At 41.6% G+C, this 26,552-nt stretch overlaps 1 protein-coding gene across 4 annotated transcripts in view; it reads right to left on the reverse strand.

Annotated features, from left to right (window-relative positions):
• PIK3CB (phosphatidylinositol-4,5-bisphosphate 3-kinase catalytic subunit beta) overlaps positions 1–25,871 on the reverse strand; it is a 126,549-nt gene extending 100,678 nt beyond the window's left edge. For 2 of the 4 annotated variants that reach the window (XM_053309550.1, XM_053309546.1), the window contains exon 1: positions 25,574–25,836. The gene's annotated coding sequence lies outside the window, so the exon portion shown is untranslated. The other 2 variants (XM_053309549.1, XM_053309547.1) reach the window with 2 other exon arrangements.
• Between the last annotated feature and the right edge of the window lie 681 nt (positions 25,872–26,552).

The following is a 26,552-nucleotide window of genomic DNA, read 5'->3' on the forward strand; positions in this document are numbered from 1 at the left end:
CTGTTAGAGGTTTCAAACCAAGGCACTTGAAGGACTGTCTCTTTCCATGTAAATTGGCCTGTCCTGTGAGAACATTCCTTTTGGGTGTGCCTCCTCCTGCAGAAGTTCATCTGGTGACCATGTGAGAAATGACCTTCTTAGTGGTTGCTCCCATCTTGTGGATTGTGGGCCTCCCTTGAGAGATCTGACAAACTCTGGAGATATTTTGGAGGCTAGAGAAAACCCATTTATCCCAAGCTTGCTTAATAATCCGGGCTTAGTTGTTCTTGTGATCTGGTGGTATTTTAAAAATGTTGTGTATATTGTTTTGAAATTGTATTTGCACCCACACCCCAAGGAGACACAAGATACGTTCGTTTGCTAAAATAAAGGGCCACCATTTACTGAATTTTTAACTCCCGCCCCCAAGCCGAGAGGGAGCCAATCAAGGCCAAGCCCCTGATGCCAATGGGGGCTGATGGCAATGGGGGCTGGGGCAAGCAAGGGCAGCGAGCAGCTGGATTCTGTAAGCTGCCTTGAATTTAGCAAATGAAAGGCAGAACATTTTAAAATAAAATAAATAAATATTGTGTCATGAGGCATAAGCCTTCTGGAACTGCAGCCATCCTTTCCATGCTTTCCCACAAACTATAACCTCTTTATCAAAGCAACGCGTCTTGGAGTATCCTTATAAAACTCATGAATTTCAGCAGAACTAGTGATTGCTTATGTTTTTGCAGGGTAATTTAGTAAATTTCCATCCTTAAGGCATTAAACAAACAATCTTTAGAACTCTCTTTTAGCACTTTGTAAAAGCTGGAAGATTGTGAATGCCCTTTCTACAAATCTCTGTAAAATTTAAGCTTAAACTTTAGAGAAATATAAAACAGAATATAGCTAGACAACTTTTTTTAAAAACCCTACGAAGTACAGAAATGATAGAACTGGGAGATTTAACATATAATTTTTGATGAGGAATAATTTTATATCCAGGTATTCCAAAACTCAAGCGGCAACTGTTTTGTTTAAAAATTATATGACTAACTAGGTGAGTATGAGCTGCATCATTTGGCTACATCTTGCTTATATTCATCTTTATTGCACCCCACTCTAGCCTAAATGCTCAGTGTAACCTAAAGGAAATCCATATACTGCCCAGAGACTTGAGTTTTGGGTGGTATATAAATTTAATTAATTAATTAATTAATTAATTAATTAATTAAACTATAGAAAGCCATGTATGATAAAATTATCCTTAGCATTTGACAGGACGATAAGCCAGTATGACATACAGTAAACAGGTTATTTGTGACAACACACAAAAAGAGGGAGCCCTATTAAAGCCTCACAGTCTAATGATCAGAAGTCTTTGCAATTGGCTTACAGATAAACAGAATAAAGGAAAGATCCACAGAAGATTGTGTCTCCTCCTCCTATATTATTAGAAATAGCAAGATGCAAGAAAAAGTATATAGTTATACAGCAAGGATTCTTGAGAGACTAAAGACAACAGCCTACATCTAAATGAAGAGTGAGGGAATGCTTCTGCGCACACACAGAGCATCAATTTGTTGGTAATTCCCACCTTCCCTCTGCCATCACCCGTGCCTCCCAAAAATATATCCTTGAAATTCAAAGTACAGGCAAAGCTCATTATACACAGAACTCCACAGGTGTCAAACAGACACCTGACCTGATATGAAAGGGTTAAAACCCACATATTCACGGTTCCCAGAAGGCCAGAAATGACCGCATAGGTCATTTCTGGCCACCATTTTGTCAACAGGAGTAATTTTGTGGCTCATTTCAGCAAAAAAGAAAAAAGAATAAATGCACCATTTTGGGGACCATTTTGGACTTGGTGGGGGCATTTGGGGGACATTGCTGGACACCAGGAAACCCACAGAGCACAGTAGAGCACTTTATTTGGCCCATTTTGGTGAGGGACGGTGTCTGTAGTTTTTTAGTGTTTTCCCCAAGTCTGGGAACCCAATCCCTGCGTTCCCATAGACTCAATTACTTGTTATTCACGGTATCATTATCTGTGGTAATCTGCGAAAACGGAACACCTGTGGATAATGAGGTCCTCCTGTATTTGAAATTAGCTTAGGAATCACTTTTCAGAAGACAGACATGGGAAGAGTTAAAGAGACTAGAAAGTGATCAATAAAGGGCAAGTGCAGAGAGCTTTACTGAATAAAAGCTGAGACTCTAAAGTACGTTTACAAAACAAAACTGCCCGGAGCTTTAGGATGGGGTGGTATAGAAATTTAATAAATACATAAAACTGCAGCAATGTTCACACAATTATTTTTGTGGGAGTTTGTATGCAACTCCCTTTCAGTAAGGAGGATTGTGGTTAGTTTATTTATTTACTCATATGTATATACCACCTGATATGTGAATCTCTTGGTGGTGTACACAATTTAAAACAATATAAAACAGTAAAAACAATACACAGTTAAAACAATTTCATAAGATAAAAACTATTAAACAGTTTAAAATTAATTTCAGTTAAAAGCCTGAGAAAACAGGTGCAACTTAAGAGTCTTTAAAAGCTGTCAGAGATGGAGATGCTCTTATTTTGACATGGAGCACATTCCAAAGCCCTGTGGCAGCCACAGAGAAGGCCCAGTCCTGAATCGCCACCAAACAAGCCAGAGATAACCATAACCAGACATCTCCAGATGATCTCAGTATGCGGCTGGGTTCATGACAAAGAAGGTGCTCTCTTAAGCACCCTGGACCCAAGCCATTGAGGGCTTTATAGGCAATAACCAGCACTTTGTATTTCACTCAGAACACATATCGGCAGCCAGTGCAATTCTTTTAAAATTGGTCTTATATGGTCCTTTCATGTTGTCCCAGAGACCAGTCTGGCTGCCACATTCTGTACCAATTGCAATTTCCGAACTCCGAACTGAGACAGTTCCACGTAGAGTTCATTACAGTTGTTGATACTGGAGGTTACCAACACACGCATCATTGTTTGAAAGTCATTTACCTCCAGAAATGGGCATAGCCAATGTATCAGCCAAAGCTGATAAGAACAGCTCCTGGCCAATGCCTCAACATGAGAAACCAGAGAGAATTTTGGGACCAGCAGCATTCCCAAGCTATGTAGCTGATCTTTCATGGGGCATATAACTACACCTCGAACAGGCAGATCTAAACCATCTCCCGGATCCCAACCCACCCACCCACCCAAGTCAGTACCTCCGTCTTTAGTGAATGAATCACTTTTATACAAACTTTCTCCTTGAATATTTTTGCTTATGAAGAAAATGTACTTGCAGAAAACCTAAAAACCAAAACAAGACTTATAACAGTTATCCATATGCAAGACAGACATCAAGGAAGTTCACCATACTTAGTGGGTGGTTCTGAAATGGTATTGCGAACTGCAATGAGCTAGCACACAGCAAGCAAAGGAAACAAGAAAGCCTGCAGTGTTTTTGTGATTACCACTCATTCTGAGCAAATACACTGAACTGTGTGTTACAACTAATTTCTATTAGTGGTGTGTGTGTAAGAGAGAACTACAACAACTTCACCTTTCTTAGACAAAAATGAATATGTTCAAGCTCTGCCCTTTGTGCAAGAACATAAAGAGCAAGACAAGCCTTAAAGGCAAGGGTTGCAGGTGAGGCTTCAAACATGTTCAATACATTCTCCTAAATAATATATGCCTAGCAACACGTCATCCAATTGTCACCTTGTCCCACCTTTATGGGTCCACAAAGATGGATACAATAACCTATTTAACAACTGACTCACCATTACTCTTCTTTATTTTTCTCTCACACTGGCTCCTGCTTGTATTTTCTGTTCAGATTAAACAACCCTTTTGGGATATCAATAGTCTGAACCTTCCTTCCCTCTCTGCTTTGATTTCTCATTGTGTTAGAAGGTTGGGCTCTTCATTGAACCAACTCCCTTACTTTGTGTTAGACCAAAAGGTCTCTTGTTCTGTCCAACATCCTCATCATTGTTCTCTTCCTTTCACCCATGTCTGGAACATATTCTTGAACATATCTGGATTCCACTGTGCTACTCTTTCTTTTAAGAATATGAAGTAGTGACTTATTTCTCTTATTTTACTCTTTATTGTATATTTCAAAGATGAATTAAAATATATATTTGTTAATGTAACAATCCTTGCCATCTTACATAGGACCATAGCATGCTTCTCATGTTCCAATTTGTTCACCCACTGCTTTTCTATTCCTTTTATCTCTTGCTCTCCTTCTTATGCCAGCTGCACCCATTTCTCGAGATCAATGACCTCAAAACAGTGGTACATTTGTTGGTAACCTCCAGACTGGACTTCTGTAATGCACTCTACGTGGGGCTGCCTTTGTACATAGTCCGGAAACTTCAGTTGGTTCAGAATGCGGCTGCCAGGTTGGTCTCCGGGTCATCTCGGAGAGACCACATTACTCCCTTGTTGGTTGAGCTACGCTGGCTGCCAATAGGTTTCTGGGCAGAATACAAAGTGCTAGTTATAACTTATAAAGCCCTAAATGGCTTAGGCCCTGGGGATTTAAGAGAACGTCTTCTTCGTTATGTGCCCCACCGACCACTGAGGTCACTTGAGGAGGTCCATCACCAGTTAACGTCAGCTCATCTGGTGGTCACACGGAGACAGGCATTCTCGATTGCTGCCCTGAGACTGTGGAATGTGCTCCCTGATGATATGATCCTCCCCATCTCTGACTATTTTTTAAAAACGTCTGAAGACTCAACTCTTCACCCAAGCTTTTTCAGCTTTTTTAATTTGTAGGTTTTAATTTTATGCTGTTTTTAAATTGCTAAACTGTTTTTACCTTTTATATCTGTTTTAATTGTTTTTATGTCATTGTTAACCACCCAGAGACAAAAGTTTGGGCGGTATACAAGTTAAATAAATAGATAAATAAATAAATAAGTGCCAGATATTTTGCTCAATGTATATATATTGCATATACTGCAATACACTTAGCATGCTTTGATGTGATAAATAATATTTTTCATTCATCTTTGTGTTTAAGGATCAGGAATGTTAGGAGTAAGTTAGCATTAGTAGTGAAGGCATTTGATCCATCTTCTGATTCAGAAAGATAGTATTTAAACTAGAAAAGCTATAACATCCTAGAGCATTCTTCATTAATGCCATTTCGCTGACCTGCCATATAGCCCCGAAGGAATCGCCAATATCTCCCAAGAAGTGGTAGCACTCCAGTGAAAAAACAGTGCAGTCTGTAGCATGGGGTATCCAATGCCACATTATTTCTCTTCTTCATGGTATGAGGAGCTCTACAAAATCTCTTGCCTCTCCATGCCTTGTTAATGCATCAACAGGAAATGAAGACATTTTAACAATTAAGTTGCTTCTTATGGCTTGAGTCTTGGTTTTTTAAGTCAGGCTTGTCATCAACATTGCCTGGTCACTAGAAATTATCTCAGGCTAGGTGGAGACTCAGAGTCCAATTTGCAGCACATTTCCCAGCATGAAACTAGCTTTCTTTAAAGGGGAAGAAATGGGCTGCAGACTCAGTTTGAATGATTGACAGCTCAATTATTGGGCATGTATTTCTGTGCCAGAAGCCTCCTGCTTGACTGAAAAACCATGATTTGTCAATTCAGACATCACACCAAACCATAGTTAAACTTCCTTAGCCATAGTTTGAGGGGATGCCTAAAAGCGCCAGTTCAGAGGTTACATGGAGCCAACATTAAACTTTGGCTTTCTGCACCACCATTCAGCCTCTGGAATGTGTGCTCCCTGCTCCCATCCACAAGAGCATCAGAGGCATTCTACTCTGATTGTGGTTAGAAACAAGCCAGTATGCCTGTGATGTCTGAATTGACTGACCCCTGGGTTATTCTACTCAAGTTGCAACATGGGTTCAGATAGTGGTTTATTCTGAAATTTTGGATAGCATAAGCCAGGGTCAGTCAGTTCAGATGTCATGACTATTCCTGGTTTATTTCTAACCACAATCAGAAGTAGGATGCTTGTGATGCTATTGCAAGCAGGACACACATTATTGAGGGCAAGAGAAACAGCTTGAAGCCAAGCTTTAATATCCTGGCTCTGTGAGACCAGGATATTAGCCCAGCGGGTGATCTCAGTCCTACTGAGTCAGCGGCCCTTATTCCTAGGTAATCATGTGTCTTAAGATTGCAGCCTTAGGCTCAATTCAGACATCACGCAATAACACAGCTAAGCCTGCAGTGCTGTGCATGCTTAATCTGGGAAGAAATGTTCTTGGACTTACTTTTCAGTCAACATGCACAGGATCTTGAAGTTATTAAACTCCAAGATGCAATAACGTTTTTTAGATTCATGCTGCCCAAGACTAAATGCAGCTACTCTTCATAAATTTAATACTTCAGCTAGATGGCTACTTAGACAATCATAATGAATTTAAACATAGGTGTCAAACTAATGGTGTTTATGTAGTCTGCATTTGGTGTATTTATTTTATTTAAAATTTTAAATATTCTGCCTTTCACTATTTAGTGTCAATGTGACTTACAAAGAAGGAAAACAACAATAAAATTAATTTGCAACAATATGAAAAGCATGTACCAGAATAAAAAGAAAACTTACAACACTATGCAAACCCCTACAATTAAGGGTGCTGAGAAGTTTTTAAGAAGTGACAGAATATCAGCAAACAGGACCAGTGAAATCTTCTGGAAGAGAAAATTACAAAGAAGAGGGGCTACCTCTGAAAAGGCCCTTTCCTGCATGGCTGCCAGAAGATCTCTGGCTACAGCACATGCTGGAAGCCTCCCCTCCAGGTTCTTTTAGGGCAGGGAGATCCATGTAGGAGAAGATGGCTCTTCAGAAACCTTGTATAACTATACAATTGTGATAGGAATTAGTTCACTGCCTTTTTATTACTTGTAAGCAGATATGCAGTGTCATTTTATCCAATAGTATGCAAGCTCTCCTGCCTCTGCCACCTACTAGAACCATGTGTTGTCCTGTCCAGTCTATGCTGGAACCACGAAATGAGTAGTGGCAGCCCTAGAAGGCTCACAGACTGCAAAATATACTTCTGTGCACTCACAAGCAAACTCACACTAAGGCTGCAATATTAAATGCACAGTAAGCCACACTGGGGCATATTAGTATTTACTACTGAGTAAATATGCACAGGACTGCACTGTAAATTATTTAAAGTATTTATCTAGAGGAAAATCTATGGTTATTGTGAGCACTAATTATGGCTAAACACCTTATACTTCAGAAATGGAAATTTAAGGGGACTCCTGAGAAAGAAGAGTGAATTTCCCATTTACTGCTTTGGGGTGCTTGTGTGAAAAATGCTTATTTTAAGAAGGAAGCTCATGGCATAAGTTCCAGGTAATTTAGAATATGTACACTGTGAAATACGTTTTTGTAGAAATTAGTAGTCAGAGCAATTCTCTTACTAGAAACTTGTTTGTTTTTCACTACATTGTTTTTATTTTATATTTGTTTATTTAAAAGGGGAAGGTTTTGAGAAATGGGACGACTATTTATATACTATATATAAAGCTGAAAGAGGGAAATATTTATTAAGCTGAAAGATGGATTTTTAAAATCTTTTTGTTTGTTTGGCTTAATTTATGTTTGTTCAAATTTTCCAACTTGTCTGAAAAATTACTAATAAAAAATTAAAGTATTCCTATGGATCAGACAATAAAGTCCTATGGGATGAAGTGAGAAAAAATATGGGCCAAGTTTATAACTTTGCTACACTTTTACAGATAACAGAAGATGTTAAACCATCTCAAAGAATGTTTATTAGTGCTAGTTTCTCTTTTTGTTTTATTTGGTTGATGTAGCCAGGATGCTTGGCTTTTGCCAGTGTACCTGGTTTTGGGGGGCGGGACAAAAAAGAAAAACCAGAGCGGAAGGGACTGCAACCAAACAAATAAATGCTCCAGATCAAATAGAATGCTCAAGAGGGCAGGAGCCAGTTAAAAAGAAGGGAGAAAAGAGGATGACAGCATTAAGGAGACCTGAGGAGGAGGAGAGATACAAAGAGAAGAAAAGAGAAGGAAAGAAAAGAGAAGGCAGAAAGAAAGAGACAGGCAAGGAAAAGGCAGAAGAAACAGAAAGCAGCAAGTCTTTATTCCTGTCTATTACTGAGGAGATCTGGGTCCAGTAAGAAAGTATCTTAAAGTGGGCACACATTAAAAAAAGCAAGAGTAATCATGCCACCAGTTTGTGTTTATAATGTGGGACCAGTGTCCCTCTAACAGGGATTCCCAGATGTTGTTCACTACAACTCCCAGGATCCTCAGCTGCAATGACCTTTGGCTGGGGATTTTGCAAGTTTTAGTCAACATCTGGGAATCCCTGTTAGAGGGAACACGGTGTGGGACCCCCCATAATTAGGGCTAATTCCCCTAAAAAGGGCTACATTTAATGGCTGGCCATGCTCTTTTAATTTTAACAACTAAGAGGGCACAGAAAATAGACATCAAGAGGGCACAGAAAATAGACATCAATGAAGACTGTGCACAAAATTACTCTATCTACATTAGCAATTCAGCACAAGCAGATGTTTTATACAAATAATGAAAATAACCCTGAAACTAACCAAAAGGACAGCAGGAGTTCCTGACCTTCAATCTTTAACCTGTCAGATAAAAGAGGCATTTATAATTCCTGCTGCCTAGTCACCCATGGCAACAAAACAATACTAGTGTTTCCGCCAAAATTCAAACAGCAATATAATTCTGTCATCTCAAAAAAAAAAAAAAAAAAAAAAGCACTGCAAATCTAGTTGCAGGCTTATTTATATCTGCGCTCAATCTACTGCATATTCATCAAGGACCTTTCAAGCATCTTTCTATATTGTTGCAATAGTCTTTTTGAGATCTATGAATCCCCTTTTGCAATCAGTCAATCACCTGGAATCCCATCAAATCCTTCAGTAGCATCTTTCATATCAATATTACATAAACAATTATAAACCCAACCATGAATTCTACAAATCCCATGTTGATCCTATGTTTACACATTCTTAAGTGCCACAGGTCTCACACGGTGTGTAAGAACATATGCACAATAAAGTATTTGATTAATCTTAACACAAAGTCTACTACTGTAGATAAGGGCTTGCTGCTATTTAAAAAGGTAAATATAGCAATTATCTCTTTTGACAACAACCCAGGAGTGAACTGTAATATTCCTTGTGTGTGCAATGACTTCTGTTGCAACCAGCAACAGCATATAGCTTTGCAAACAGCACTACCCCTAGCCTAGCAAGTTGGGGAAAGGCATGGACAACAGAATGCAGGAGGAAGCACACCATAGTCAAGGCTGCAGAGACAGCAGATACTGTGGCCTTTGTGATCTTAGGAGTTCAAAGGAGAGGAGATTAAAAGAAAACCAGAAGCAAGGGATCTAATTACAACTGTCCAATGATTCTCACCTATCACTTTTAAAGAGCCGGCCAGGAGCAACTGGCCCTATCCACCTCCAGAACAGTATCCCTCCAGTGACTGTTGCTGGTGTCTTATGTTTCTTCTTATGTTTCTATCTTACGTTTCTTTTTAAATTGTGAGTCAGCTCTTTGGGGACAAAGATCCATCTTATTTATTAATTATTTCTCCATGTAAACCGCTTTGGAAACATTTGTTGAAAAGCAGTATATAAGTAGTAGTAGCAGTATATAAGCAGAAGTAGTAGTATGCATAATCTATTGTATAGCTTTTGGAAGACAGTACACAGTACTGGCTGGGCAACCCAAATAATTTACCTTCTCTGCAAGGACAGGATAGAGCATATGGGCCTTCTTAGTTAAGTAAAACACAACCAAGTGGGACATGATCGAAGTTCATAGAAGTAAGTATTGTGTGGAGGACGTGGAGAGAGACAAATTAAAGACTAATTTATTTATTTATTTATTTATGCGTTTTTATACCGCCTTTCGTTAAAATATAGCCCCAAGGCGGTTTACAAAAGTTAAAAACATACAATAAAAACACAATAAAAACAACATGCTAAGAGTATAAAAACATATAAAAACAGGCATAAAACAATACAACAAATAAATAAAAACACCCAGAAGCAGCAGTAAAAACGATTATGTAAAAGCCTGGGTAAAAAGCCAAGTCTTTACAAGCTTTCTAAAAGCCATGATGGAGTCCGAGGAACGAATGGCCACTGGGAGAGCATTCCAGAGTCTAATGGCTGACATGATGAAGAAAATTACTCAAAACAATTCCACTGAAATTAAAATTTCCTTTTAATTTTAGTTGAACTACTATGAGTAATTTTCATTATGTCAGCCTCCAGGCTAACTTACTGAATAGTACTACTCAGAGTAGTACTAATTTCACCTTGATTTCAATAGGACCACTCAGGAATGATTTAGTCTGGATTTCCGCCAATGGAATTTACTTACAAGTAAACTTGAACAGGAATGTACTGTGAATGAACCTTTTGCCATTTCTTTCACAAAACTTCAATGTTTTATTAAGATACTATTACTTCAGCAGCATATTCATGTTCAAAAATTTTCAAAACCAAGTCCTAACCAGGGGGTTAAAAACAATAAACACTAAGAACACAACAAAACAGCAAGTAGTTGGGATATTTGTGACCTCGTTAATGCGTATCCAATGACTTCAGATAGATGATTTACAGCGAGAGGAGACATCCAGTGTTTAGCCCATTGTATAGAGGATTCTGAATCTAGGTTATTCTATTTTTTAATATATTTTCCTTTAAGAAAAAAACATTTATCTATTAGGACCTTTCACCTACCACTCAACACTGAATCTTCAGCTGCCTCATATTCTGCTGTTTCTACTTGGAGGTAATTGTCTTTTGAAACTCAATACATTTAAACACTGAAGTGCTCATCTTTTCTCTCAAGCCTTAATTATTTTGATGATTCTCTGTATCTGACAAAATCACTCACCCCATTAATGGTACAAACCAAAAATAAGGTACAAGCACTAGCATTCTCTGTGATCTTTCCCCTTAATCTTTATAAGATTATGGCCAGCGTGGTGTAGTGGTTAGAGTGCTGGACTAGGATCGGGGAGACCCGAGTTCAAATCCCCATTCAGCCATGATACTAGCTGGGTGATTCTGGGCCAGTCACTTCTCTCTCAGCCTAACCTACTTCACAGGGTTGTTGTGAGGAGAAACCTAAGTATGTAGAACGCCGCTCTAGGCTCCTTGGAGGAAGAGTGGGATATAAAATGTAAAATAATAATAATAATACTATAAAGATTCTTGCTCTGTAGATTAGCAGTGTCTAAACTGGCACCTTAAACACAAAGAAATGTAAGACACCCTGTTTATTTCCTTTTGATAAGCTCTTGTGAACTAGAACCTACTTCATCAGATGCAGGAAGTGTAACCCTCCAAAAATGTCTCTCTCTTTTACTAACACATGAGTGCACAGGCTAGAGAAAGCAGGCGGGGCAGGGGAGAATACTGGGGTGAAAGGGGTCCAAGACCACTTTTACAAAAGCCTAGAAGTACAGTGACAACTCACAGCAGTCTTCCTGACTATGCACATTAAATTAGCAGTAGAAGCAAGGCAGGAGTTTCCTAACAGAGCTTAAGGGGTGGATCCAGACCTTCGGACAATGAGACCAATGGCTGTGAAATGTGAGAGGTACAGAAGAGGACTGTGAAACAAATGTGCAAGATAAGCACAGGGATAATTTACATCAGCAACAACAGCTGCTATACAATCTTCTTGGCTGAACGAAATCTGTAATCTTAAACACACTCACTAGGGAATGAGGCCCACTGAACACAATGGGGCTTACTTCTGAGCAAACATATACAGGATTACACTGTAAGTACTTAACACAAACAGTGAGACCGGAAATCCCCACTTTTTTGTTGTTGAAGCACAAACAAATAAAATCAAACCTCTTGACAAATTCTAATGCAGTAGTTTCACTGCCATTTTTAATGTCATATTTCTGTCCTTTTTACATAGATATTGACCCATTTGTCCTATGCAGACACAAAGAGGGCATTTTTGGCAGGCAACAGAATATACTGTAAAGTATCACATTGGAGGATTAGCAAATGAATGGCCCTGCTGTTACAGTTGATGTTATTTAGCTCTGTAATAAAGTTTGAGTAAATAATTGGACAGAGTTAGCACCTGTATACAGCTGTGGTTCCTGTCCTTGTGTGTCTGTCACATGGCACCTTGATGCTATTTAGTAGCTGATTCAAGCTGGAGGAGCTACCTGTAAGCAAGGTCAAGCCTACCACCCAGCACCTGTGAGGAGAAGGGTCATTGTCCAGAATGGACTGCAAGTCACTGGTGAGATGTTGGTGTGGTTTTAGTTGGGAGCTGTAACAAGTAATCTTTTGTCACTTTTTCTTCAGGATAGGTAGGCTATTACTGGGCATCCATCCAGCCTTATTAATCTGTATTTTCACTTCATTAGGGAAGTACTGATATTTTAGGATAGTGCTGTAAATCTTCCAGATGAGAGTCCTGTCTGATAAGCTGGAACAAATGCGGTTGTATCATAGGACTTGGCTGTAAATAATGGATTATGTGGTGTATTCTAGGTGGAAGCTAGACGTGTGTGGCAGCTGAGGGGTTTCCAGTATAAGGAGGTGCTTCATAATGTAATTTCACAGAAGTGAAATTCCACAGTATTGTAATTCCACAGAAAGTGAACCTGGTCTGTTGACTTGCCCAAGCTCGGGCTGATGGTAGGATGAATGTTGGAGTCCTGGTGGAATTTCTCAAGGGCTTCCCACCCATAAGTGCAGATGATGAAAATCCCTTCTTAAATAGAGAAGAGGACTTCGAGAACAGGAACTCAGGAAGGATTGTTCCGAGTCAGCCATGAATATATTGTAGAACCATGCTAGTGCTCACAGCTGTACTGTTGACCTGAAGATGGAAGTTGTCCCCAAATCTGAAATAATTGCAGTTGAGGAGAAAATGGGCAGTGCTTCATAGCCAAATGTGCTATGGTGGTATCATCAAGGATGGTATTCCTGACAAACTGTATTTCATCTTTGTGAGAAAGGCTGGTGTTTGGGGTCTCTACATCCATTGTTGTTGGGATGGTGTACCCTGGGAGATTGTCAATGGATTGCAGATTTCTCAGAAAAATCAGTGGTTTCCTGAGTGCTGGTGGCATATGGACTGAGGATACAATCCATACAGTCCAACACCCTTAGAGGTAATCCTAAAGGGTGGGAGCAGGGGGATGGGACATCCTACATTGCCCAGTTAGTATATTTTGGGTAGCAGACAAAAAAGCCTGGCATATTAATGTTATGTGCCATATAAATATATCAAAAGTTTTCCTAAAAGTCATGTAAACATGTTAAATAAAATAAATAGTTCACCCAGGCTTTTAATTAGACTTATAGCATTTAACATTGTTTTAAATTGGTTTGATGTTTTAATTTTCTCATCAAATAAGCATGTTTATTAAAATGTGACATTTCTGATGTCTCCAACTCAACGAAAGAAATGGTACATGGCTCTGTGTGTTTGCTTGAATGAAACCAAAGCTCACCACAACTTGCTTTGTTTTCATTTCAAATCCAAGGTGTAATAAGAATTTAAGCTTTGGTTTTGAGTTGACTTGCAATGCACAACCAAACAGGTGAATTCATAAGTTGTCTTTGTTTTGATTGTGTGTATTTTATAAATAAAGATCTCACACTCCCCCTAGGAATAACTACTTGGAAAAATGTTAATTAGAGCACTGAAACTGTTCCATTTGCCCAAAATTGTATTTGTATCCATTTATTTTATTGCAAGGTTACATACATACAATTAAATGTGTATTATAAGAAATGGGAAAATTTTCACTGAGAATTATAGCAGTGGAACATGTTCTGGATGTTTTAATATATTTTCCACCCTACATCTCTTTCCCAACTATCCAAACCTTCAAAAATCATTTTCATTTTTCAGCCCAGATGATGCTCCTTCTCAAACTCCATCCCCTTCTGCATCTAGCACTGACTCCTTGTCCTCTTTACTTTTAAAACTCTCTGTGGCTTTGCTCCTAACCTAAAATAAAAATACATTCTATTTGTTTCCTATTAAGTGCTTCCCACTTTCCAAGATCTGAGAAGTCAGGGTCAGCACTACAGGGATTGGATGAGCACTCACCAGGGACTTACAGTGTCTTGTAATACTTGTTTATTTACAAACAGAACACTTTGGGAAGCAAACAGACTCCTGCAGAAGACAGCCTTACTGCTAATCCTTAAACCAAAGTGGCACTGTGGTTAGAGTGTTAGACTCTAGCCAGGAAACCCCAAGTTCAGATCCACTCTCAGCAATAAAGCTTACTGGGGTACCATGGGCTAGTAATTCTCTCTCAGCCAAACTTGCTTCAGGGGGTTATTGTGAAGATAAAAAGAGGGGAAAGAACCATGTAACCACATGGTTTAATTTTTTATACAAAAATGATAATGGATAATATATAATCAATTTCCAAAGATTGGAGATATTTTCAAGAATATGGTGGGGTGGGGGCATTCTCAACCATTAAAGAACAACAGTGTTTTGTCAAACTCCAAACTACTCCAGACTCCAAACTACTCCAAACTCCAAACTACTCCAAACCAGAAGGTTACAAGTTCGATCCTGACCAGGGGCTCAAGGTTGACTCAGCCTTCCATCCTTCCGAGGTCGGTAAAATGAGTACCCAGAATGTTGGGCGCAATATGCTAAATCATTGTAAACCGCTTAGAGAGCTCCGGCTATAAAGCGGTATATAAATGTAAGTGCTATTGCTACTCATTCACTGCCCAGTAAAAGGTCCATTTACAGCCAAAATTCATAATGCTACTATCTCCCTGAACCATGACCTGTGCTCCTCCATCTGTGTCCTCAGTCATCCAAATGTCTCCTTCTCCATAAAAGGTTTTCCACCATTTCCCCTGCTGCCTTTTATACCTAAAACTCTGCAGTGGCCCATCCAGACTCTGACTTGGAGTTCTTCGCAGAGGTAGAGGGTTAGTATGCTTCTGCAGAAATCTGAGCCCTTTGGCAGAAATTAGACCCTGAGCAGCCAGAGCTTGCCACTCCTCCATCAGAGGAGCCCTGGAAAGCCGGTACTCCAAGCATAGAGTTATACTGAAGACAAGAAAGCAGAATCAAGGGAGCATTTGCTTTAAACAATTAATGCAAAGACACTTCATAATGGCAGCCCCTTGAAGGTATGAATCTTCTTAATTAGTGCACAAGAGACTGCATAAATACTGTCACATGCATGAACAGCAAATTCTGCCTCTCTGAGGCCAAAAACGAGACATCTCCTTATTAATTATAATGGTCTGAAAACACATCAATAATTTTGAGTGCTAGTCGAAATTCTCTAGCCTCTAGGCAATTCATTAATTTTTCAAACAGCTCATGCACAGCTCCCTGGTCCACCATAGTTCTTAGCTGCCTTGTACTACGGTAAGTTGCCCAGGTGTGGCAAGTGCTCCAGTGAATGGCTGATCTGCTCTGCCACAATTGAGCTGGGCAGACAGGCAGACTAGCTGCTATTGGATTAGCAGACATCGCAGAGGAGCTGTGCAGGCTTGAGTGGGGAGGGAGGACTACTAGAGGGAACTCAAGATGTCAAAGTCAAAAACCTCTTGAACATTAAGTTCATTAAACCTCTTAAAGCAATGCCCATATATTTTGGACTTTTGAATGCCTACTCCTTGATGCAAGCTGATGGAGCAGTTCTGAAGCCTTCTGTCAAACATTCGTTCGCTGCAGGAAGTCAGACAACACTCACTTTCAAATAATCACTCAGGAAACCTGTAGTGCCTTCTTTTCTTTATGCAATGATTTTTGAATATATGAGTTTACCAATACCAGCCAAGGTCTACTTCAGAGGCATTAGTGACCACTAGGGGTACTTGGGCTCTCAGGGGGTACTCAGAGCCCTCTTGCCTCCCCATGCAGCAGCTGTGCTATTTGTTTCCCATCTGAGGATTGACAGCTTGAAGCACGTGCTCAGCAAAGTGTCTGCTGCAGAAAGGGAGGCAGGAGGGTGAAGATCCTCCTCGCCTCCTGATTGGTTGGCTTCATGCAGACAGTCTACCCCTCCCTTCAGGCTGACAGAGGCTTCAGAAAAGCAGCAGAGTACTCCCACTGAAATTATTAAGACAAGTAAACTTGTCCCATTAATTTCAATAAGACTGCATTTGAGTAACTTAGTGTGGATGTGAGTCATTGACTGTAGTAGCCTGAGCCACAATATCATTTAAATGTGTGTGTATGGGTACACACACACACACACACTCAATCTCTATGGGGTACCCGAGCTGAAGGTTTGCGACAGAAGGGGTACACTTAAATTTTTTTTTAAAAGTTCAGGAACCCTGGTTTAGTTCAGAGTATATGCTTTATACACTGGACATATGGATGGCTAAGAAGCCAAGTTTGGTTTTTGACTATAAAATGCTAATCACTATTATAGCTCCAGATCAACTCAACACAATAAAGGTTGGAAAGACATTTATAAGCCAATTCAAAATTCAATTAAACTAAACTACTTGGGACTTCAGTCAATTTGGTCTCAATAGCCACAATCTACTAAACCCATTAAGTACATACTAATGTAGAGCACAGCTTAAACTCCCCAGTGCTTAAACAGCAGTTTATGATCTGGCCTGCAGAGAAATTGATTGGGGATTGTTGTCCAAGATGAAAAGAAAAAGCCAGCTGCGTTTGAACAGATTTACTAGCCCTGGCAACAACAGCTTTCAGTCTAAGCATTGTGATTTAACTGGGCTATAGAGCAGTTTGTGCATTTGCTCCAGATTTGTCTTGGGTTCATCTGGAACTACTTTTTAGCTTACTTTCCTTAAGGAAAGTAAGCTGATGAAATCACCTGGCATTCTGTCCATGTGTGTCCCCACTCTACCCCCCTCCCCCGTTATCAACTTTGCAATGCCAGGACCAATATCAACCAAATCAGGTACAGTTGTAGGGACATCTAAACAGCATAGTTTGCAATGTCATCATCCACCTCGATTCAAGATTGCGGAAGCATAAATGTTTGAGGTGCAAGTGGGCTAACTTGTGAACTGCCTAAACGATTTGAACCAAATTTGGTACAGCTGTCGGGACATATGGGGATGGCTAAATGGTGTCGTTTGTGATGTCGTACACCCCAATTCAAGATGGTGGATGTGTGAACGTTTAAGGATGAAGTGTGCTAACTGGTGAGGATGGTAATTATCAAGATTATAGTGAAAGGAAAATAGGCAGATTAGTTCTTACCCGAACAACTTCTTTTAGCCATATTTATTTATCATATTTAATACCACCTGATATGTACTTCTATAGGCAGTGTACAAAATTTAAAATATTTACAAGTCACAGATTAAAATACATGACAATAAAAACAGAATAAAATAGTTATTAAAACAAGTTCTTAAAATTATTGAAATTAATTCTAATTTAAATGCCTGTGAAAACTGGAGAGTCTGGAGGTTCTTCCTGAAATAACAAACAGAGAAGGAGATGCTCTTATTTCAGCAGGGAGCATATTCCAAAGCCCTGGGGCAGCCACAGAGGAAGCCCGGTCCTGGGTTGCTGCCAGACGAGCCGGTAACAACCATAACTCCAGAAGATCGTAACAGGCGGCAGAGTTCATGACAAAGGAGGTGCTCTCTTAAACAACCTGGACCCAGGCTGTTAAGGGCTTTATAGGTAATTACCAGCACTTTGTATTTCACCTGGAAACATTTTGTCAGTCATTGCAGTTCTTTTAAAATTGGTGTTATGTGGTCCCCTTGTGTTGTCTCAAAGACCAATCTGGCTGCCACATTCTGTACCAATTGTAGTTTCTGGACTATGTAGAATGGCAGCCCCACATAGAGTGCATTATAGTAGTCAAGCCTGGAGGTTACCAGCATATGTACCACTGTTTTAAGGTCATTCACCTCTAGAAATGGATGTAGCTGATGATGTATCAGCCAAAGCCGATAAAAATCACTCCTGGTCACCGCCTCAACCTGAGGAACCACGGAGAGTTAAGGGTCCAGGAGCACTCCCAAGCTACTTACCTGATCTTTCAGAGGGAGTGTAACCCCATCCAGAAGAGGCAGATCTAAAAAATCTATCGGGTCGTGGTCCCCCACAGTCAGTACCTCCATCTTATTTGGATTCAACTTCAGTTTGTTATCCCTCATTCAGCCCATTACTGCCTCCAGGCAGGCTTTTAAGGAAAGATGTGCCATTTCCCAATGAGGTCGGCACGGATAAGTAGATCTGGGTGTCATTAGCATATTGCTAACACCCAGCACCAAATCTCCTGATGATCTCTTCCAGGGATTTCATGTGTTAAAAAGCATTGGAGACAGTATGGAGACAGTATGGGACTCCACACTTCAGTTCTCGCTTAGCAGAACAAGAGTCTCCAAGCAACACCATCTGGAATCTACCAGAGAACTAGGAGCAGAATCGCTGTAAAACAGTGCCACCCAATCCCACCTCCCTCAGGCAGTCCAGAAGGATACCATGGTTGATGGTATCAAAAGCTGCAGAAAGATCCAAAAGGATCAGCAGAGTCACACTCCCTCTGTCGATAGCCAGTTGGAGATCATCCATCAGGCCAACCAAGGCAGTTTCAACCCCATAGCCCACATGAAAGCTAGTTTGAAATGAGTCTAGATAATCTGCATCATCCAAAACTGTCTGGAGCTGAGAGGCCACCAGCTGCTGAACCATGGTAGATTAGAAACAGGTCTGTAATTAGCTAACTCTGAGGGATCCAATGTAACTTTCTTCAAAAGTGGTCTAATAATAGCCTCCTTAAGACAAGGAGGCATCCTGCCCCCCATCAGAGAAGCATTTATAATATTTGCCAGACCCTCTCTGATAATATAATTATCAGATGAGATAAACCAAGTTGGGCAAGGGTCAAGAGAAGAGGTTGTAGGATGCACAGTCTGAAACAGTTTGTCTACTTCCTCAGGAGTCACAAACTGAAAATGATCCAATCTAATCTCATAAGAGGAGTTGCTGGAAACCTCCACAGTAGCCTCTGCAGTAACTGTGGAATCCAGCTCAGCCCAAATCTGAGAGATTTTATCCACAAAAAAGTCATTAAATCGTCACAGTGAGTGACGATGATTCCAAGATTAAATTCAAGGGGGAGGGGTACATACTAGCCCCCTCACAACCCTAGACCTCAGCTGGACGTGAATTTGCTGAAGCAATGCAGGCAGAAAAGAACTGCTTCTTTGCCACCCGCATTGCCAGGGCACAAGTCTTCAAATGTGCTCTGTGTTGTGCCTGATCAGACTCACGCCAAGTCCTCCTCTACTTGCACTCTAATCATCTACCTCACCACTTCAGCTCCCATAACTCACCCGAATACCACAGGGCTGTTTTTAAAGCAAGTTGGAGAGGATGCTTAGCAGCTATTGTGTCTACTGCTCTAGTGAGCTCATTATTCCATCGTTGTACCAGAGCATCGACGGAATCATTAGCAGAACCAACCCCAAACCCTTCCAAAGCTTCTTGGAATCCTATTGGATCCAATAACCATTCCTATTCTAATCCAATAGGACCTTCACCCCTGCAGAGGTGGGCCATGGCTGTAAGTTCTAACTTAACCAGATGGTGATCCGTCCATGACAATGAGGAGATGACAGGAGTCCCCACCCATGGAACACCACCCTGATCAGAGCAAAAGACCAAACAGAGTGTGTGACCAGCATCTTGTGTCAGACCACAGACCAAATTGGATAGGCCCACAGTCCTTGCTATGAACTCATGCCACTCCCAACAACCATGTGGAGGAGAGCTGGTCTTGTGGTAGCAAGCATGACTTGTCCCCTTAGCTAAGCAGGGTCTGCCCTGGTTGCATATGAATGGGAGACTTGATGTGTGAGCACTGTAAGATATTCCCCTCAGAGGATGGAGCCGCTTGGGGAAGAACAGAAGGTTTCAAGTTCCCTCCCTGGCTTCTCCAAGATAGGGCTGAAAGAGATTCCTGCCTGCAACTTTGGAGAAGCCACTGCCAGTCTGTGAAGACAGTACTGGGCTAGATAGACCAGTGGTCTGACTCAGTATATGGCAGCATCCTATGTTCCTAACCTGATCCAAAAATGAACATTAAAGATCTCAACCAACAACAACCTGGGCGACTCCAATGTCAATTCAGCAACCAGGTCCATCAGCTCAATTAGGGACTCCACTGGGCAGCGGGGTGACTGGTACACCAGCAGAAGTCCCAGTCTATCCCTGGTCCCTGTGCTTAGGTATACACATTCAGTATAGATCAAATCCCTGACAGGGATGCTGGTATGGGAGATTGTATTCCTATAGACCACAGCCACCCCATCTCCCTGCCCACATCCTCTCACCTGCTACGAGATGAAATGAACTTGTATCTTAAATTTGATGGGATAGAAGAACACTAACAGATATTCTCTTTCATAAAACTTATACAAGTTATTAACATCACTTTCTCCATAATGCCTTATGCACCTCTTCATACTGAAAGTAACAAAAAATGCCATCAAAGAAAGGATGTTCCAGTATCTTACACAGTAAGCTATATAAAGTTGTTGAGTTTCACTTCTACTAGCTATCATTGCCATGCAGGGTTTTGTGATGGTACATGATAGCAGCTGGATCTCCAGGCCTGTCTGGTATCCTGAATCCTGTTGCCTACAAACTCACATTGTTCAGTAATAGTTGTGTGCACACCTACACCAACACACATTCATTCAAGCAGAGGAAAAGCCCCACAACAAAAACAAACAACTCTGAAGCCCCTCTCCTCTAATAGCTACACAATACTCTTTTCTCCATTGCCAACTTTGCACATCCTGAAGATTTATTCAGGATGTCACATTTTAACTACTTTAAAGCAATATATTTTCTCACACTTCCAGCTCAAGTTACCACTGCTGCTAAACACTGATTTAGCACCAGTGCAGTTCAGAGCATATAAATGAGACTGTTTCAGCCCAGAGGGCAACCTTGACCTTCTAGGAATCAGTTTGAAAAATAAACTACATTTTTCATGCAGTTCAAGAGCCTATCCCCTGCTACGAAGATGCAAGTTTCAGTAAGTACAGTGGCATACATAAGGCTCTGAGAAGTGTGAGGATTGTTAGACTTACTTAAAGAAAAATCAAAGCAATTTAGGAGCATGTATTTGGAGCTTGAATTTTGACTATTAAAACTTTAGTAGCTGCAAACAGCAGCATGACCATCCAACCTCTATCCCTATAGTACTGAAGCAGTCCTCCCCCTCCCCCAGTCTGTAACACACCACAAATTTGTTCACATGAATGCCGACAGGGTAGGAGAAGCACCCAGCCTAGGTAGGAGAACCAGGCGTCTTCCCGATTTTTGGTTGTGTGGTTGCAAACATTAAGGTAGGAGGTGTGGAGAATGATCATGTGCAAGACAGCAGCTGGGTAGGATGATCACGCCCTACCCAGATTCTATCCCCAGTATTTTACCTGAGGTAGGAGGATCCTACCCAGCTGCCACCTCGCACACGATCATTCTTCCCACCTCCTATATTAATGTTTTCAAGCACACGACTAAAGATTGGGAGTGCGCCCGGCTCTCCTACCCAGACTGGGTGCTTCTCCTACCCTGCTGGTAATCGTGTGAACAAGCCTCATGTGTCTTAACAAGTCATTTTTACTATTTTCTTTAAAAAGGAATCTAGCTCACAAATATATTAAGAACTATCACCTATCAAAGAAAATTCAATGCAAAAATAATATAATAGTTTTCTCCCTTTCATAGGGAAGAATCAACAATGGTCAAAAGTTATAACACAGTTAACATGCTCTCTTTGGACAAACTTCTGTTGAAGCAGAAATACGCAAAGACTCCAGCCAGTTAGACCCCTTTATTCAAGAAAATGGTAAGCCATCACCACAATCTGAAACTATGTTAAAATGTAATGTTTTATCTACTATAACTTGCTTGTGTTTGGATTAGGGAAAGGCCACTCAGACACAAATGAGAGCAAGAGTAGATAAGAAAGAAAATTGTGGAAGCCAGGATGGAGCAAGGGGTGTACTCTGGGGTTTCTGTTGTATGTTTATTATGTATATATTTATTGTAAGCCACTCAACACATCTGTACTTGGGCAAGATAATCCAAACCAACAGAAACAAAGTTTACCAGACTGTCAAACCAACTGATTTCAACAGAATTTCCTTCCATTAAAATTGCTTTGATCTTGGGTACATCTAGAGCAAGATCAATTACCACTAAAAACACTTCACTCACTTTGCAATTACAACACACTTTGATCCACAAGACTTCAGAGACTCACTGGCCATTCCAGGAGACCCTGCTATGTTTACGAATTGTGTTTCAAGTGTTAAAATATCTTGTGATTAGGTCACTCTCTCTCTCCCTTTCAAACTAACTTCATACGAACGTTTTGCATCTGCGGCAGCTAGGATTCTTAGTTGGACTGAGCAGAGTTCTAGCCACACACTACGCAGTCGACTCAGCTTTACATAATGAGGTGAAAAATTAAGAGCTTTAACTCCATATCTTTCGTCCTCCTACATCAAAGAAAAATGATCAAGAAGGAGTGGTAAACTGTAATTCTAAGAATATCACTTATCAGTTGCCAGCATGAGTTGCACCTTCAAACAGCTCCATTACATAGTAATGGGACACATTCTCTCTTGCACTGCTGGGCCAATCACCTTCTGTGTGTGTCCCCATATATTTGAGATCCATATATCTGACAAAGTGGACTCTAACCCACCAGTGCTTATGCTACCATAGATGTGTGAGTCTTTAAAGTGCCAAAAAGTGTCTTCATCAGTTTTGCTGCTACAGTCCAAGATTCCATGCCCATAGAATCTTCAAATTCAACGTAAGATGAGATTCCTGTGAACTCAGAACTTACAGGCAGCAGAATATGTGCAGAAGCCACATTTTGGGGAAACTGCTATTATTTCTTATGACACATTCACATAATCACACCAGCAATGAAGCCACTGGACAGAAGTCCTTGACTATAGCTGACATTTACAGCTAGAATTATACCAGCTTTTCTCCTATTAACCCATCATTCTTCTTGCCAGTTCGCAATAGGTTCTTCTCTATCTGCAACACAATCAGTCCCAAAAATTCTCCATCTGTTAGTTTCCATGCAAAATTTAAATCCAAAAGCCACAATCTTGTAATGCCTTTACTAGGGCCAACAGAAGCCAATTCAAGTCCTTCAAAACTCTCCCAGCTTGGATATTAATAAAAGCAAATTGTGCATGTGTGTGGGAAGCTGGGAAAGGGACCAGTTAGGATTTTATATCTGACTGACCCCATTCACGAGTGATGGGGGACACACATGGTCATGTCCCATCCAGTGTCCCATCCTGCAGGTTCAGAATATGTCCTGCAGCCTCACAGGCAATTTAAATACTACTTTAATATAAATATTAAAATCACATGTGGGGCAGTTCAGATGGCCCTCTCTCACTCAAGAAGCTAAAGCAGAAATACCAGTAGGGAGGAACACATAAACGTGGTGGGTGAGGCCAGTAGGACATACTGTCCAAACTGTCCCATAGTATACAATGTCTAAAACCTGCAGTTAACAAGAGCTTTAGATGAAATACAGGAGCAGTTAAGCAGACTATGCTGATTAGCTTCACTAGGTGCTAGATGCTGATCTCAGGCTGCACCAGGATTTCTGGGATGAGGAAAAGACAATAATGGTTGTCCCTCCATATTTAGAAATCTAGCAGTTACTCTGTCCTTTCCCCACTGCTAACAAAAGCACACAATCCCCTTGGAAGGTAGAGAACAGAAGTAAAAGAGAAATGTGTTTGTCTTTGTATTAGAAAAGGTGGAGATTCATTTGAGGTGGTGTGCGAGATAGAAAGTTGATGGAAACCAAACCGGTAGTATCACCTTGTGGATGGTGAGCAGTCAGCCGCCACCCCCACCGCTAATAAGGTAACACTTCAGATGATAGAAAATTTGAGCATTTGCAATCATGTATCCATTTGCACTGCTTGTCTGCTGTTGAACTGCACAATCACATGCATATACTAACCGCACCCATCTATATGGGCCTATATACAAGGGGAGCCCAGCAATGACTATATGCAACATGCACTACAGACATCTTAGTGAGCTCCAACCCAATCAAATTATCAAGATCAGCAACAGGACAACATAAAATGGCTATTGGAAATGTTTTATTCAAAGCTATTATGTTATGAGACGTCTCATAACAAAGCTCCTAAGAGGACTTGAAAACAAAAACAAAATTGGCTCAAACAACTTCCTCTTCCTCATTTAAAAGCCTGAAACAGACGATTTTGCTTAGAAATAAGAATCCAATATGAAAACAGATCCCAAAGTCTGTCAACAGGAAGGACCAGGTGCTAAGTCAGTTATACAGTTCGACACAGCAAGAACTCTAAAAAGCCAGTATTACAACACTGAATGAACCAGGGACTCCAGGAAAAGGCACACATAACATACATTTTCAAACAGGTGAGGTTTGGGAGATTCTTAATGTCTGGTTTTTATTTTTTTATTTTAAAGGAAAAGAGACTCAGAACATTGAGTGAAAGGAAATGGCTGAAGTCTCATGTGTTTTTGTAAGATCAGCTCAGGCATGACTCTAAAAGTTTATACATAAAACAAGAGCTTTGCTTAAATGTATAAGCAGCCCCACATTAGCCACAGTCTTCAAATCAATCTTGTACTCTCAGTTCTCAATCTGTAACAGGAAAAACAGCAGCCGACTTCACTGTGTGATCAGGCAAGATTATTATTCAACAACACTTTGCATGTAAACTGCATGACAGAAAGTGCTGATAACAATTCTTTGGGCAAACACTCATAGCATTCAAGCTCTTATCCGTCATCTTAGGAAGCATCCCTACAGCGATCTCACCGCAGCCTTCTTACCCACCCCTAGCTAAAGAGAGCGAAAATGTGACTAAACTTCACATGACCACTTAGAGGAAGACAGCAGACGTCTGACTTGGACGCCTGTTGAGCAAGCCCGTGCTGTAATTCTCTTTTTAAAGACTCAAATGCCTTTACTACTTCCACTGCGACTGGGGGCGAAAACGCCAATTAGCTGGCAGAGCGAATGCCATGTCCCACGCGAGACTGAAATAGCCTCCTCGGAGGGAAAGAGGGAAAACAAGTCTGAATTTGGGATGGCACCAACGTCGCTTTTTAAGGCACCATCCCGAGTTCAGTTTACAGCGGCGGTGGTAGTAGCAGCAGTAGTGAGAGAGTAAGAGAGACGTCCACCGAACTCCGAGTAGGGAGGAACGGGTCCACGTAAACATGCTTCACGGACAAAGTCCGCCAAGGAGAAGACGGGCTTGGCAGCAGGACACGCGCAGGCGCAGGCGCCGCCAGCCAAGGCTCTGAGAAGCGATTCCGAATCCGCCGGCTTCTACCCCGAAATCCCCAGCAGGAGGTTCCAACCTGGCAACTCGCTGCCTCGTCGACAGGTTCCGCAGCAGCAGCAGCGCCCCCCGCCCGGCGTCCTCTCAAGCCAATGGGAACGGCAGGGCAAGGAGACAGCAGAGAGACTGCGCAAGTGTCCTCGCCAATGCGTCTCCTCCCCAGTAAAAACGAATCTGGGTTTCATGCGCACTCACCTGCCCAGGCTGGGGCGGCCGCACCTGCTATACCTGAGGGGCCAGAGTCTCCTCCTCTTCCTCCTTCTGCTGCCTCGGTTCTTTGCAGCCAGCGCAGCGACGGCGGCGCCTGCCCTGCCACCACCCGCTCACGGGCAACTCATGCGTTACCTACTGGGCCCCAGGTCGCGCGCGACTACTACACCCGCCCCCTGGCAGCGAGTGCGCTCGGCTAAAGGATAACCCGCGTTTTCCCCTCTCTAACGCGGGCGGGGGGGACCAGAGAGCGAGCATTACCTAGGCAACAGCTTCCCTCCCTCCTTCCCTATACTCCTTTCCGCCCTCTGATTCGTTCAGCCAATCTCGTGGGAGCTCGTGACGGAAGAGCCAATTAAAAAAAGATCCCTGCAACAATAGTTTCATTTTGATCCGTGCTCTCTCCAGATTTGGGAACGAGAGGTTGGAGTCTCGCTTGGTTGGAAGGAGCCGCACACCAGAAGTGCCTCGCGTGGTGATGTAATGCTAGGTTGTGTGGCGAGGGTGCTGTCAGCAGCAGGAGGAGGAGGAGGAAGAAGATGATGAGAAGAAGAAGAAGAAGATAGGTGCGGGCGGGTCCCTGTGCGTTAAAGAGTTCAGATAGGAGGGATAGCTTGGGGTTGTACGGTGGAGTGGCGAGGTGACAGGAAGAACCATAGGGGCAAGGCAGCGCTCGTATTGCAGGCAGAGCTGGTGGCGTTTCAGTGACCGTTGTGGAGCGACACCAGCTCAAGCTCCCCCTACCTCATGGCTGCTCGAACTACGCCCTATAGTGTTCAGTGGGGCTTACTTCGAAGCAAGTTTGCGTAGGACTCCAGCCTTAAACTTTACCATCCAGATCCGATTGAGAGAACTTCTAGGTAGTGCCATCGTCTAGACTGGGGGTGGCGGGCGGGCACTGCAGAGAGGCCTTTCTCAGTGGTGGCTTTCCAGTTTATAGAATCAGCTGTCTGCCAAATTCGGC

Source organism: Hemicordylus capensis, chromosome 3 (genome assembly GCF_027244095.1).
Source record: "Hemicordylus capensis ecotype Gifberg chromosome 3, rHemCap1.1.pri, whole genome shotgun sequence".
NCBI classification, from domain to species: Eukaryota; Metazoa; Chordata; class Lepidosauria; order Squamata; family Cordylidae; genus Hemicordylus; species Hemicordylus capensis.